Below are 12,555 nucleotides of genomic sequence, written 5' to 3'. Positions count from 1 at the left end.
CATCCATCCATCCATCCATCCATCCATCCATCCATCGTCTTTACCCGCTTCTTCCTTTTCAAGTCGTGGGGGTCACTGGTGCTCATGTCCAGCTATCACTGTGTGAGGGGCGGGGTACACCCTGGGCAGGTCTCCAGTTCATCACAGGGACACATAGAGACAAACAACCACTCAGTCTCTCACTCACAGGGACAATTTAGAGTCACCAATCAGCCTAACATGCATGTTTTTGGTGTGTGGGTGGAAACCGGAGCACCCGGAGAAAACCCACACATGCACAGAGAGAACATGCAAACTCCACCTAGAAAAGTTCCTGGCCAAGATTTGAATCAGTGACCTTCTTGCTGAGAGGCAACATCTCTACCAACTGAGCCACCGTGTCTCCCTAAACTATAAAATATTATATAAAATAAAACTGTCATATAAACTATTATAGATTACCAATAGTGTTATCAGATAGTCTGTAACACAACATTTAATGTTGCACACCTTCAAAGCAAATGTGCTAATTCTAATACCTATATGTGTCAGGATATTTTTTTATGTTTTACCATGAAATAACATATTAAAATTTTAATTTACTCCAAATTGATAAAAAAAAATTATAATAATTTGAAATAGCTTGAATCTCCCATGTTTCAGTCCTTCAAGGTATTTGACAAAACAACCTTGGCACTGAGCGTGGCACCTTGTTGTCACACTGAAGAGGTAATCTCTCTGCTGTTTCTTTGTTTGTAGACTTGTCATATACCTGATCAGCATAGCTTTATTTGCCAGTGTGCATAAGTGTGTACATTTATTTTTTTTTTTTAGTTTTGTTTAACTAAGCCTCATCATCCTTAGGATCACACTGAAATTTAAGTTTTGAAAGGTTGAAATATGTATGTGCACATTAAGTGGATGACTTTATGTCATTCATTGAACAAGACAAACTAATGCAGCTATCTGTGAATGCTACATATAACAACAAGTGATCTGGAGACTTGCTTTACAAGCAATTTGAGCTTACACCACAACCTATCTCATACTGTTGGGACCTATTTTCCCTTTCAAGAACCAGACATTTGCACAAAAAAATATGCTTTTTAACCCAGTTCACACACAGCCCCTGAGAGCATCAAACTCTCAGGAGAAAACTGTTGGCAAAAAAAAAACAGATGCTTGAGAATCAGGCGGAGGTGGGGTGCAACGTCCTCGTCTAACATCGAGAGAGAGATGGGAAAAGAGATAGGGCAATGAAAATGAGTGATGGGAGAACAAACTGTGGAGCTGTGATCAGAGACAAAAGGAAGGAGGGGGGGAGAAGACAAAAGAGGGACAGCGCTGCCAGTGAAGGTAGCCTATCTGTCCACCCATTTCTATTTTTCTGTCTTGATTTGCAGTTCCTCCACGGGCCACTTTCCGTGGCTGTCCTAGAACATCAAGAAACAGGTGACATAAAACACCACCGTGAATGGGATTTGCATCTGTAATGACCTCACTGGAGATGCTGAGACTATTATGTTTCCAACAAAAACCTGTCAGATTTCTGCTTTCTGTGGAATTCATCATCAACTCAGCTGCAACCTTTCTTCTGTCCTTTCACTTAACAGTGACTGACGACAGCTCCCTTTGTCTTCTCAACACGATAACATGTTGCATTTCCCTGCCTTTTTCTCATGCTCAACCTTTGCATACATCTGCGGCATAATCTGTCACAATTGCATCAAATTAATACGCTTCAGCTCAGTTTAAAAATATTTAACCATCACAATGCACGGAAGCTTTTCAGATTCAAAAAATCCCAGAATGATGGACTAACATGTTTGAGCTGCTTTGATAACGTCAAGCATTTTTCTTATATTTATGACCATGCATATCTATAAACAAGTAATTCATCGCATAGATCAGAGTTTTAGATCAAAAGAAAGATTGCCACTGAGAACAAAGGTCGGAGAAACAGAAGATGGATTTAGCGTTTCTGCGACCCATGATGTAATATTTGATTTTTATTTTATTTTTTTATGCACAATCGGTATATTATCTCAAATAAAAACATATTTTCCGCTGTACGCGTCACACCGCGTATAAGTCGCATCAGTCCAAATATGTCTAATAAAGTGGAAAAATACACAAATATGTCACTTCACCATATAAGTCGCATCTATTATGCATCACCACTGACAACCCAGAAATGTGGGCCAGTGTTGTGCCATAAATCGATTGGCTGCCAAATTGCGGCCAGGGGTGTGTGCACGGGAGGGCTTAACAAGAATTTAACAAGACTAACACTTAAAACAATTATTTGTTTGCTCAAAATTATAGTAAAGGTGTGTCTCAGTTGAACTTTTACTTACCATACCATACCAGCTTTATTTATAGAGCACTTTAAACATCCAAAGTGCTGTACACATAATGAAACAATCATACAGTCAGAAAATAAAAGTGAATGCAATGATTAAAAGTCACATAATAAAAGCTCCAGGCGAGCTGGACGAGGGTGACAGGCCAATTGTGTCATTAGCCACTTTTACCTATTACATGACACAACGACATGCCATACATTTGGTATGATCAATATTGTCAGTCAGAATGAATGAAAACAGTTATATCTCAGCCACAAATTAGTTTATACATATGGGAAAAAATAAAAAAATAAATAAATCCATAAATAAGTCGCTTCAGAGTATAAGTCGCAGGGCATGCAAATTATGCAAAAAGCAACCCCCCCCCCCCCCCACACACACACACATACACACAAACTATAAGCTGACAAATATGGTGCTCAATTGAATGGCTTCTGAGGCAAGTGTGCCTTGTTTCCTCAGCTATGTGCCCTCCAGTTGAGTTTGTTAGGGTTTCTGCCACACCAGCTGCCTTGTTGACCCCTATTGTTCTCATTTTATCCATTTCCTCCTGCCGCCTGCAGTTGTCTATTTGTATCTGCTTCTTTGTGTGGCGCCATGAGCCTGTCACCTTCTTTAGCACATTTCTCTTGTTCCTGAAGTGTCATCATGCCTCGGTCTCATCACACCTTATTTTCATCACCCCATCAGTTCCAGCGTCATACTGTTTACATCCTGACATTTCACTCAGTCCCCACAAGATATTTTTGAACAATTTTAGCTGAGAACTGTTTACTATCAAATAACTGTTTAGCCAAATCTAATTTGCATGTGCTTGAAATTCATCCCCTGCCTGCAAATTTGAACCGATCGCTTCAGCCTTATCAGTCGATGATTTCCTCATCCTCATTGTGTGTGCGCATCAATTGCTCGTTCTCTTTTAGCAGGTTAGCATTTTTCAACTGTGTTTTTATTACTATTATAATGTTTGTTTGTTTGTTTTTCTTTTCAGGCACTGAAAAGAATTACACTTTAAATTTTGTTGTGCAACGTGTGCACAATGACAATAAAGATTCTATTCAATCTGCTCTTTACATTATTGTCCTACAGTATTTTTCTTTGAACGACTGGATAAGTCAGGTACAATACAGATACATTTAAGGGATTTAAATTGGCAACGTGTTACTAAAGATTTAAATTTTGTGGTTAAGTTATATTACATAAACATTCAAACAACAGATACTCACTTGATTATGAGGAACACATTATTAAAAAAAGAAATAACAGTTGTTTTTGGAGCTCTATTTAGACATTGTGCATCAAAATGTGTCTTATATAACACAACTTTATATACAAATAAAAAAAATACTATTCAGATTAATGATCATTTGCATAAACCCTTAATGTAAGATGCTGGTACATTTGGTGGGTGAATGCTGAAGAAGGACAACTCACAACATTATTACAAGAAAAGAACAATACATATATATGAGATGTTTCACTTTGTTATTGATCATTCACAAGATTCTTTTTAATGTGATAAATACATTTTTTCTCATAAATAATTAAATTCATGTACCATATTTTTCAGACTTTAAGGAACACTTAAAATCCTTTAATTTTCTCAAGAATTAACAGCGAGCCTTATAATCTGGTGCACCTTATGTATTAATTCTTGTGCTTATTGACCTCAGAATGATTTCATGTGGTACATGGCGCTCGAAAATCTGCCAAAATTAACTTGTTTTGCTTAATGCGCCTTATAATCCGGTGCACCTTATGTATGACAACAGACCTGTCCATTGATGTTGCGCCATATAGTCCGAAAAATATGATATTTTGAATTTTCAAGTAATTGTATTGTAATACTTCATTTGCATGCTGTTTTTATACATTTTTACAAACTTCAATGAAGATAATTTAATTTGGGCTGGTGTATGCAAGCTGAATATTTCTGACATGAGTATTAATTTGTTTGGTCACAACCTAATGTTAATTATTTGAATACATGCAACATTGCTTAGCGAGTTAGTAGCAAGCAATCATAAAACTGAGTCAATGATCCTGGACATAAATACCAGATATTCAGTCATATATTATATTTTGAGCAATCAGTTAGCTCTGGACTTTACAGAATCACATTAATATCTCTTTGGGGAAATGCAGTTACAGTAATGAGACATACAGCAACATGGATTTATGGTAGCACTGTGCTCTTAAAATGTCTGCATTTTTCCAACTGTAACTTCAATAATTATGGTTATGTTAGACATAATCAGAGCAGCACTACTCCAAGAATCAAGAAGCGATTGTTCCACACTCCTTCATAAATAACAATTTTCATGGAAGAATAGTTTCTGAGAACAGCTAATAACATCAAGCTAATCAATCGCAGGAGTCTCTACAGGCGTCGCCCTTCTTATTAGCCTGCAGTGCTAGTTGTTACTGTAAGAGGCTGTTTCTCTTGTGTTTAACTTATTACAATAAAATAAAAGGTAATGTCATAGTGGATGCTTGCTTTTTCTAAAAAAGGTACACTTGTGCACAAAGCACCCATTTTAGTTCTCCTCATAGGGAAGTAGTCAAGTCTTTTTGAAGTTGTGATCTTATCCCCATGCAACACTTTAGGAACAGGCAAGCATCCAGACTATAATCCAATATTCATCTTACATCAGTCGCTGACCTCACTAATCTGTTTGAGGTTGGATGGGAGCAAATCCCTGCAGCCAGGCCATAAAAGGTCATTTGCAAAGTGTCTGTTTCGGCAGCATAATGTTTATAGTTTGGGCATGAAATGTTTAACAATGACATGGAGATCAATGCTCCTGTGTGCAGTTATGCACATAATGTATGCCTCATCATTTTGAAAGCAGATGAGCGAATATGAAATTAGGGCAGAGAGAGGATGAGGATATTAATGAAAGATGTAAATAAATGATCAATTTAATTGCGGTTACCTTCTCTTCAAACTTAAATGGTCTGGGATTTAAGTTTCTAATCATTTTAATTTCCATCTGCCTCGGTCGCTCTCTTGTTGTCCCTGTGATTACAGATGAAAAGTGACTCGGGAAGTTGATTAGCCTTCATCACCCTTGTTTGCCTGTGTCAACCCAATTCTCTAATTACATTATGTTTGACAGAGTGCTTGCAGGGCATGGCCCATACAGAGCTGAATATCAAATGAAAGACCTTCATGCACATTTTGTTTTTTTGATTTGATGTGAAAAGTCCAGATGATAATGAAAAATTAAAAACAACAACACAAATAATGTAAAAGGCTTGTTGTGGAACCACTGTTTTTGGAGGCTATGAGTGTGCTTCTCAATGGTCCACCTTGGTTTGTGATTATTGGATTAGTCCGTCATAGACTTAGCTTTAAGGAATACAAAATAAAACCCCAATATATTGGTTGATCCAACAGCTTTCTGCCAGAAACGATGCGTTTACATCTCTTAATTGTTTTTTTTTTGTGGCATACAATGGATGGTACAGGAGAGCTCCACTGTGGGGAGCTGTGCTTCTGTGTCTGTTGTCTCCCCGTCTCTCTTTCATCTTGTCGTTCTCTCTGGCCATCTCTGTCTGACACATAGCATCTCATGCAGTGGATGTGGGCTGTTGTTCCTTGTGTTAAAAGCTCAGCTGGGAAGGCAGAATCCCTCAGTCTGATGCTCTGTGGCCTCGGTGTCTCTCCGCTCTGCAGCTTGGACAAACCATCTGGGTTATGGTGGGGGAGGTGTGTGCTGGGAATGTGATAGAGTGTAGGTGGTGGGCAGGAAGCTGTGTAAAGATACTGTTTGTCTTTTGGTGCTTTTTACTTTCTTCCTTTAAGTCCACGTGTGGTGATTTACAGTCATCCTGCAGAGCGGTAAAATCATAAAACTGAGTCAGAAACATATGGGGGAAAATTTCTCTCACCTCAGTAGGTAGTGCTGGAATTAAAAAAAAAGTGCTATCACTGCAAATTAGTGGTGTCATGCAGCTTTTATGTTTTTTGTGTAATTTACAAAGATATACGGCCAAAAGCTAGCGCAAGACCAACACATGTTTGTTTCTCATTTCCAGAGGCACTTCTCTGCAGGAGCAATGGAAACGAGTCTTTGACCTTATGTTCGTGTCCTTGACATTTCTGTGGTTGTTTGTGATCCATCTTTCTTCTAACTTTGCCAAACTCACCTCAGTTTGGAACTGCAGAAGTGCCAATATCAGCAGTAGTGTAATAATAATAATAATAATAATAATAATAATAATAATAATAATAATAATAGTAGCAGTAGTAGTAGTAGACAGAAATATTGACATTGTGCCATTTGGTAAGACATGGTGACAGTGTTTTTAATCCATATTTATTTTGTCACAAACCAGTTCATGACTGGACTTATTATTTAATCTTTGGTTCAAATGGCTTCACAAGTTATGTTAAAGGCAAACAAACAAAAAAAGCAATATTTAAAATAGCATAACCTATTGTTAATATCCTACCACATACAATAATCATACCATTTAAAATTTGAATACACAAACTTTTTTTTAAAAGTTAGTATGGCTTGATAGATTCACAAATATTTGCTTATATTCTATATAATATAGAAACTCTCACACACACACACACACACACACATGAAGTTTGTAAGCTCATTCATCCAGGTAAATAAACACAAAAAAGGTTAAATCATGTCATCTGTGCAATTTTCTTTTTGGGAGAAACGCTTCATCTTCGCCTCCTGTTGAATTTCCAGAAATTGAAACTCATCAGTGACAGCTATTTACCGTACTTTCTTCCTTAAAAGTTGCACCACCATATAAGTCGCATCAGTCCAATTATGTCTAATAAAGTGGGGGGAAAAAATAAATAAAATGTCGCTTCGCCTTATAAGTCGCACCTATTATGCATCACCGCTGACCACTTGGAAACGTGGGCTCATGTGCCAAAAATCGATTGGCTGCCAAATGGCGGCTGTGGGAGTGTGCACAGGAGGACTTTAACAAGAATTTAACACAATTAAATTTTAAAAACAATTGTTTGTTTGCTCGACATTATAGTAAAGGTGTGTCTCATTTGAACTCGCCCTTAATAAATGCACTTTAATGGTCACATAAGCTGCATTTCGCCTGGGTGGTGCAGCAAATTGAAGCTCCAGGAGTTCCGGAGCGAGATGAAGGTGGGTCCATATGGCAAGCCAAGTGTCTCATTAATAGCCACTTTTACCTATTAACGAGACATTTGGCTTGCTATATAAGTCGAGGGCTCTCTAGCAGCTGAAAATGGTAGTGTGCAATATTTTCCATGTCAGAATGAATGAAATCATCAGATCTCAGCCACAAATTAGTTTATAAATATTTATAAATTAGACACTTCAGACTATAAGTCAGAGGACTTGATAATTTATGTAAAAAGATGTGACTTTATAGTATGAAAAGTACAATATAAAACTGATCTGGGTTGGCAGGCCTCAGACTGATGAAGTCTTATAAATGAAAGATGAAATGTTTTCCCCAACATAAACTTGTCCAGATGACAATTTAACCTTTTTTTGTATAGACACAGAGCAATTCCTCAAACCTCAACGTTAGATATGAATTAAAAATTTTGACCACAACATTCAAAAGTCTGAAAACATGCAATCAGCTGCTACTGATTTAATTTCACTGTGTTCACATCAGCTGTGTAAGTGGATCCACATGTGACAGACAAGTCTGGTAATGTGCATAATGAAAAGTATGTCCTTACCATGGTAGGTACAATAGCTTTTAGGAAGTAGCAAAACCCCCTCATTAATTATCTTGGTACATTACCTCATGTTCAGATCAACCAGGATGCATAAGATACTTCATCCTCTGTGTGTTGTCTCTGGACATTGCCCCCCCGCAGAATGTCAGCGTTATTGTGCTTGTTGTGCAATATTTTTTTCATTATCATGCTGTTAACCCTCAGCCAAAGATTAAGAGCATGTTAGTGAAAAATGACTTTTAGGATTTGGAGCCAAAAAGAGAAATCCTACTTTTTTGTTGTCTGTCCAAACAGGTCTCACTTGTAAATGAGTCTTTGAGGCTCAATGTGATTTATGTGTTTAAATAAAGGTCGAATGGATGAATGAATGAATATGTTGCATTTTTTTTATAAATTTCTTTAGTTCATTATGTCAGCAAGGAGATTTTAAGATACTCAAAGCTTCCATTCTCTGAATATTCACATGTATCACAATCCATAGCATATTTCTCTCCAGGGCTTCCATCATTATGTCTGTTGAGCAACTAACAATCTTCACTTTCTTCTCTGAACACAGCACCATTCTGCAGACAAACTCTTACAGGCAACGACTACACAGACTTTAATGAGTCTTCACTCTTTTATAACCAAACACAAAAAAGAAGAAAGGATAAAAGTGGGCTAACAAGAATTAAACAGACTAACTTGAGTTGTTATCAAAGCTTAAGAAGTGTGTTTGTCAATGAGCAGTAAAGTGAAAGGGGGCAGGACTGTTAGGTTTTTATTTTATTTTTTTCCAGAGTACAAAGACTTCCCACCTTTCTTTTTTTTTTTTTTTTGCATCTTCTCATCTTGAAAATGCAGAATAAGACAAGTTAATTATCCTCTGATTGCATATTCAGAAACAATTATGCTATTGTTTTGTCCTTAATGATGCAAATTACAACTAATTACCTCACGTTAATGGATACCAGGAGTGTTTATGAGCTGTGGAATGGTGCAATTAGGAAACTGTTTATCAAACAGTGCCATGTGTAAATATTAGTTTTAGGTGTCTATGTGTAGTTAATATAAGCATGACCATTTGTCTTTTCCTTATCTGCACGAGTTTGATAGATGCATCCCAAAAACCAAACTGACTCTGCATTAGGAAAACTAATCCCATTAGTAGGTACACAAATAAAAAGGGCTGCATATCAATTTAACTGGTTTGTATGATTAACAAAAACGAGGTTTTGAGTGTTTAAGAGTAATACAAACTTTAGAAAAGACTTTCCTTAATATTTTAAAGCGCAACCTAAGCTGTTTCAGTTTGTTTAACAAGGCGTTTTCTTTTTTTTTTTTAATTATATACAAGTAATTTTGCTGCTAGGATCAATCTTTTCCCTTTCTTTATTTTTTTCTTCCCGTAGCGGATTATTGTCTCATCTGTCAAAAAGCTTCTTGCAGGCGCCAGTGAATCATGTTACAATTTGCTGCTGGCACTTTCATCATTAAAACTTTTGTAGCACTCTATGATCCTACAACTTTCCCCTGATAAGATTTTCTTGAGGATGAAGGTAGAAAATTAGTTTTGTAACATCTGAACAAGAAGAGGAGACAGGACAGGGCTATTATTCAAAAAAAAGCTACAGCCAATCACCAACCTACTGCTGGAGTGCATAAAAGATGTCTAAGTGGAGAAAAACTGAGCTGAGGACATTTCAGCATGTGGTTCCGCTAGATGAATTAATGATGCAACCAGGATTAGCCTTCATTGTTCTGTTGTGCGTTGGTTCAGGTGTTTCTGCCGTGCACGGGGATGGCGGCATAAATCTTTAGTGGACACAAGTTGGTTCAAGGTGGTCTTATCTACTTTTCTTCTGTATTTCATGTCATGCAAGATACAGTCTAAACTAATGTTAATATGGAACAAATACAAATGTACATTTCCTGTAAATATTCTGCAAGTCAAGTTGAAAAAAAAAAAAAAGCTCATTAGCTACTAAAGTCACATTTGACATATATAAATGTTAACATATTCTTGGAGAATAAACCCATTATTGTTCGCTTGGACCAGTTTAATTTCTGATTTATTTATGTTACCTGAAGGCACAGAGTATTTAATGACCTGCTGCAGCACACAGTTTAAAACAAACATCTTGAATTGTGTCAAGGTTTGCCGTTCTTATGACTCAATTATTACAATTTAATGTCAAATGTTCAATGTTCAGTTTAATTCAAATGTTGATCTTATATTTTAGCTAAGTTTTTATTTGATTATTATTATTTTTTTTATTATTAATTCATCTTGCTTTTGTATAGAAATTTTGTTCGGAATATATTTTGGGGACAAGGGGCAAATATTATAAGAACTCATTCTTCTTCTGCTGCCTTTCATTTTATTTCTGTGATTGCATATATTTTTTCTTTTCTTTAAATTGTATTAATTTGTTGTTTGGATGAAATGAAATGAATAAATAAAACATACACATACACAAATCATGTTATTTGCAATAGATAAATGAATAAATAAATGTTTTCATTATAAATCAAATAGGCAACAAAAAAAAAGATTTAAAAACTGAATTACAATATATATATATTTTTTCATTCAACCTTTATTTATACAGTTTAATGCTATTGGGCCTCGGGGACTCATTTACAAGAGAGACCTGGTTTTAAGATAAATAGATACCGATCGATTGTCGGACAGACAGCACCTGCTGTCAAGATCATCTACACAACACATTTGGATTTTTACTGGTGCAAGAAACACCAATCAAACAATCAAACACCAAAATATTAAACCAGTGGGAACATACAATGATTGATTTTATATATTTAAAGAAAAATAACTTCTAGTTGTTTGATGTAGATAAATTCTATCCATCCATCAATAAGACTGTGGGAGGAAATAATGATTTCATAATCACTGATTCACTGATTTAATAATCTAACCTCCCAAACCCCTGGACTTCTATTGTGCAATACTACTGGCATTTCATACTCTCAGTCACCTTAACTACCTCACTAATATCCATAATGTGCAATATAATTGTGAAATACTTGTATTTGTTACTTTCATTATTATATCTATATTGCATTACATTTTTTATATTTTTAGTGTGTTTAGTGTGTGTTTTCTTAAGGCGTGTTTTTGCACTGGAAAAAGGAGTGGCTCTTAATTTCATTGCACTGCGTATAATGACAATAAAGGCATTCTGATTCTGAAAGATACCTACAGTATCTCAGCACTGTGAGGTTTACATTGCCAAATATTTTGCCCAAACTGGTCACATGCACACCATTGGTGCTAACATGCGTGTTACATGAGAAATCATCATGCATGAAATGAATATTCATGCATATCTAGACTCGCACTTGAGTTACATGTCTGTTGAATGAAACCAGGTTGTATTTAAATTCCTAATATTGTGTTAATTTATGTTTGCATCAATCATTGATGCATTGGCAAATATAAACATTTAGACCTTGTCCACATGGTACATTTTTTTTATTCTTACAAAACATGTTATTTTATTTGCAGTTTCTAAGCAAATACTGTTTCTACAAATACTTTTATCCACACTGAAATACACAACAACAACAAACAAACAAAATAAATAAATACATAAAATAACTTAAAATACTGCATACCTTGCAAGACTTGTATGTTGCACAGTATTGTGACCACAACATGTATTAAGACATGGAGCATATAGTTTACACTTTATATATATGTATTGTAGGCAAATAGAGTTAAAGTTCTACATTGATGTGGTCACAATAATATAATAAATAAATACATCCCTGCATGGATGGTACTTAAGCACATTGAAACAATAACATTCATTTACTAAGATTTTTTTTTATAAAGAGTGTAATAACTCATAAACTAAGGAAATGTTCCCATATTCATGCTACTTTATTTATTGAACTTTTGCATTAATTGAATGAATTACTATAGCTTATCAATAAATGCAATAAATGCATTCAGTTTTTTTTTTGCCAAATATAAACATTTATGTACAAATGTGCTGTCAAATTAAAAATAACTGTTTTTATTACTTTATTATATCATTGAATTTTCAACAAATCAATAAAGAAAAACATACATATACAAGCCAAATATGTAATACACAGTCCAGTCTTATTTTCATCTAAAATACTTAAGATAAATTACTACCATTTACTTTTTATACAGTCTCACATTTTGGCATCACTTTAGGTAAATTAAAAATAAACTCACATATCCAAGCATGGATCCTCTGTTGTGTAAAGCTGAATATCCTACTAAAGTATTTTGTTCCAACAGCATTGTGCGGATGTGAAATATGTGGCGTTGTGCTGGTTTCATTGGTTCGATTTATTGTTCGTTCAGCCTTTCTGCCTTTTTGTATTTTCTTTGGAAAACTGCAGCAGTGAATGTGGGTCAGTATCTCTTTATGACTTCTTGCTCCTAAAATCCTACCAATTTATTTTCCCTCAGGAATCATAACCACCTGAATAGGCAAACATTTGCCCTTTGTGCAGAGCTGTGAA

The sequence above is a fragment of the Nematolebias whitei genome, chromosome 3 (assembly GCF_014905685.2).
Source record: "Nematolebias whitei isolate Nwh7 chromosome 3, NemWhi1, whole genome shotgun sequence".
In the NCBI taxonomy this organism is placed as follows: Eukaryota; Metazoa; Chordata; class Actinopteri; order Cyprinodontiformes; family Rivulidae; genus Nematolebias; species Nematolebias whitei.
Note: the sequence above shows the minus strand (reverse complement) of the source record.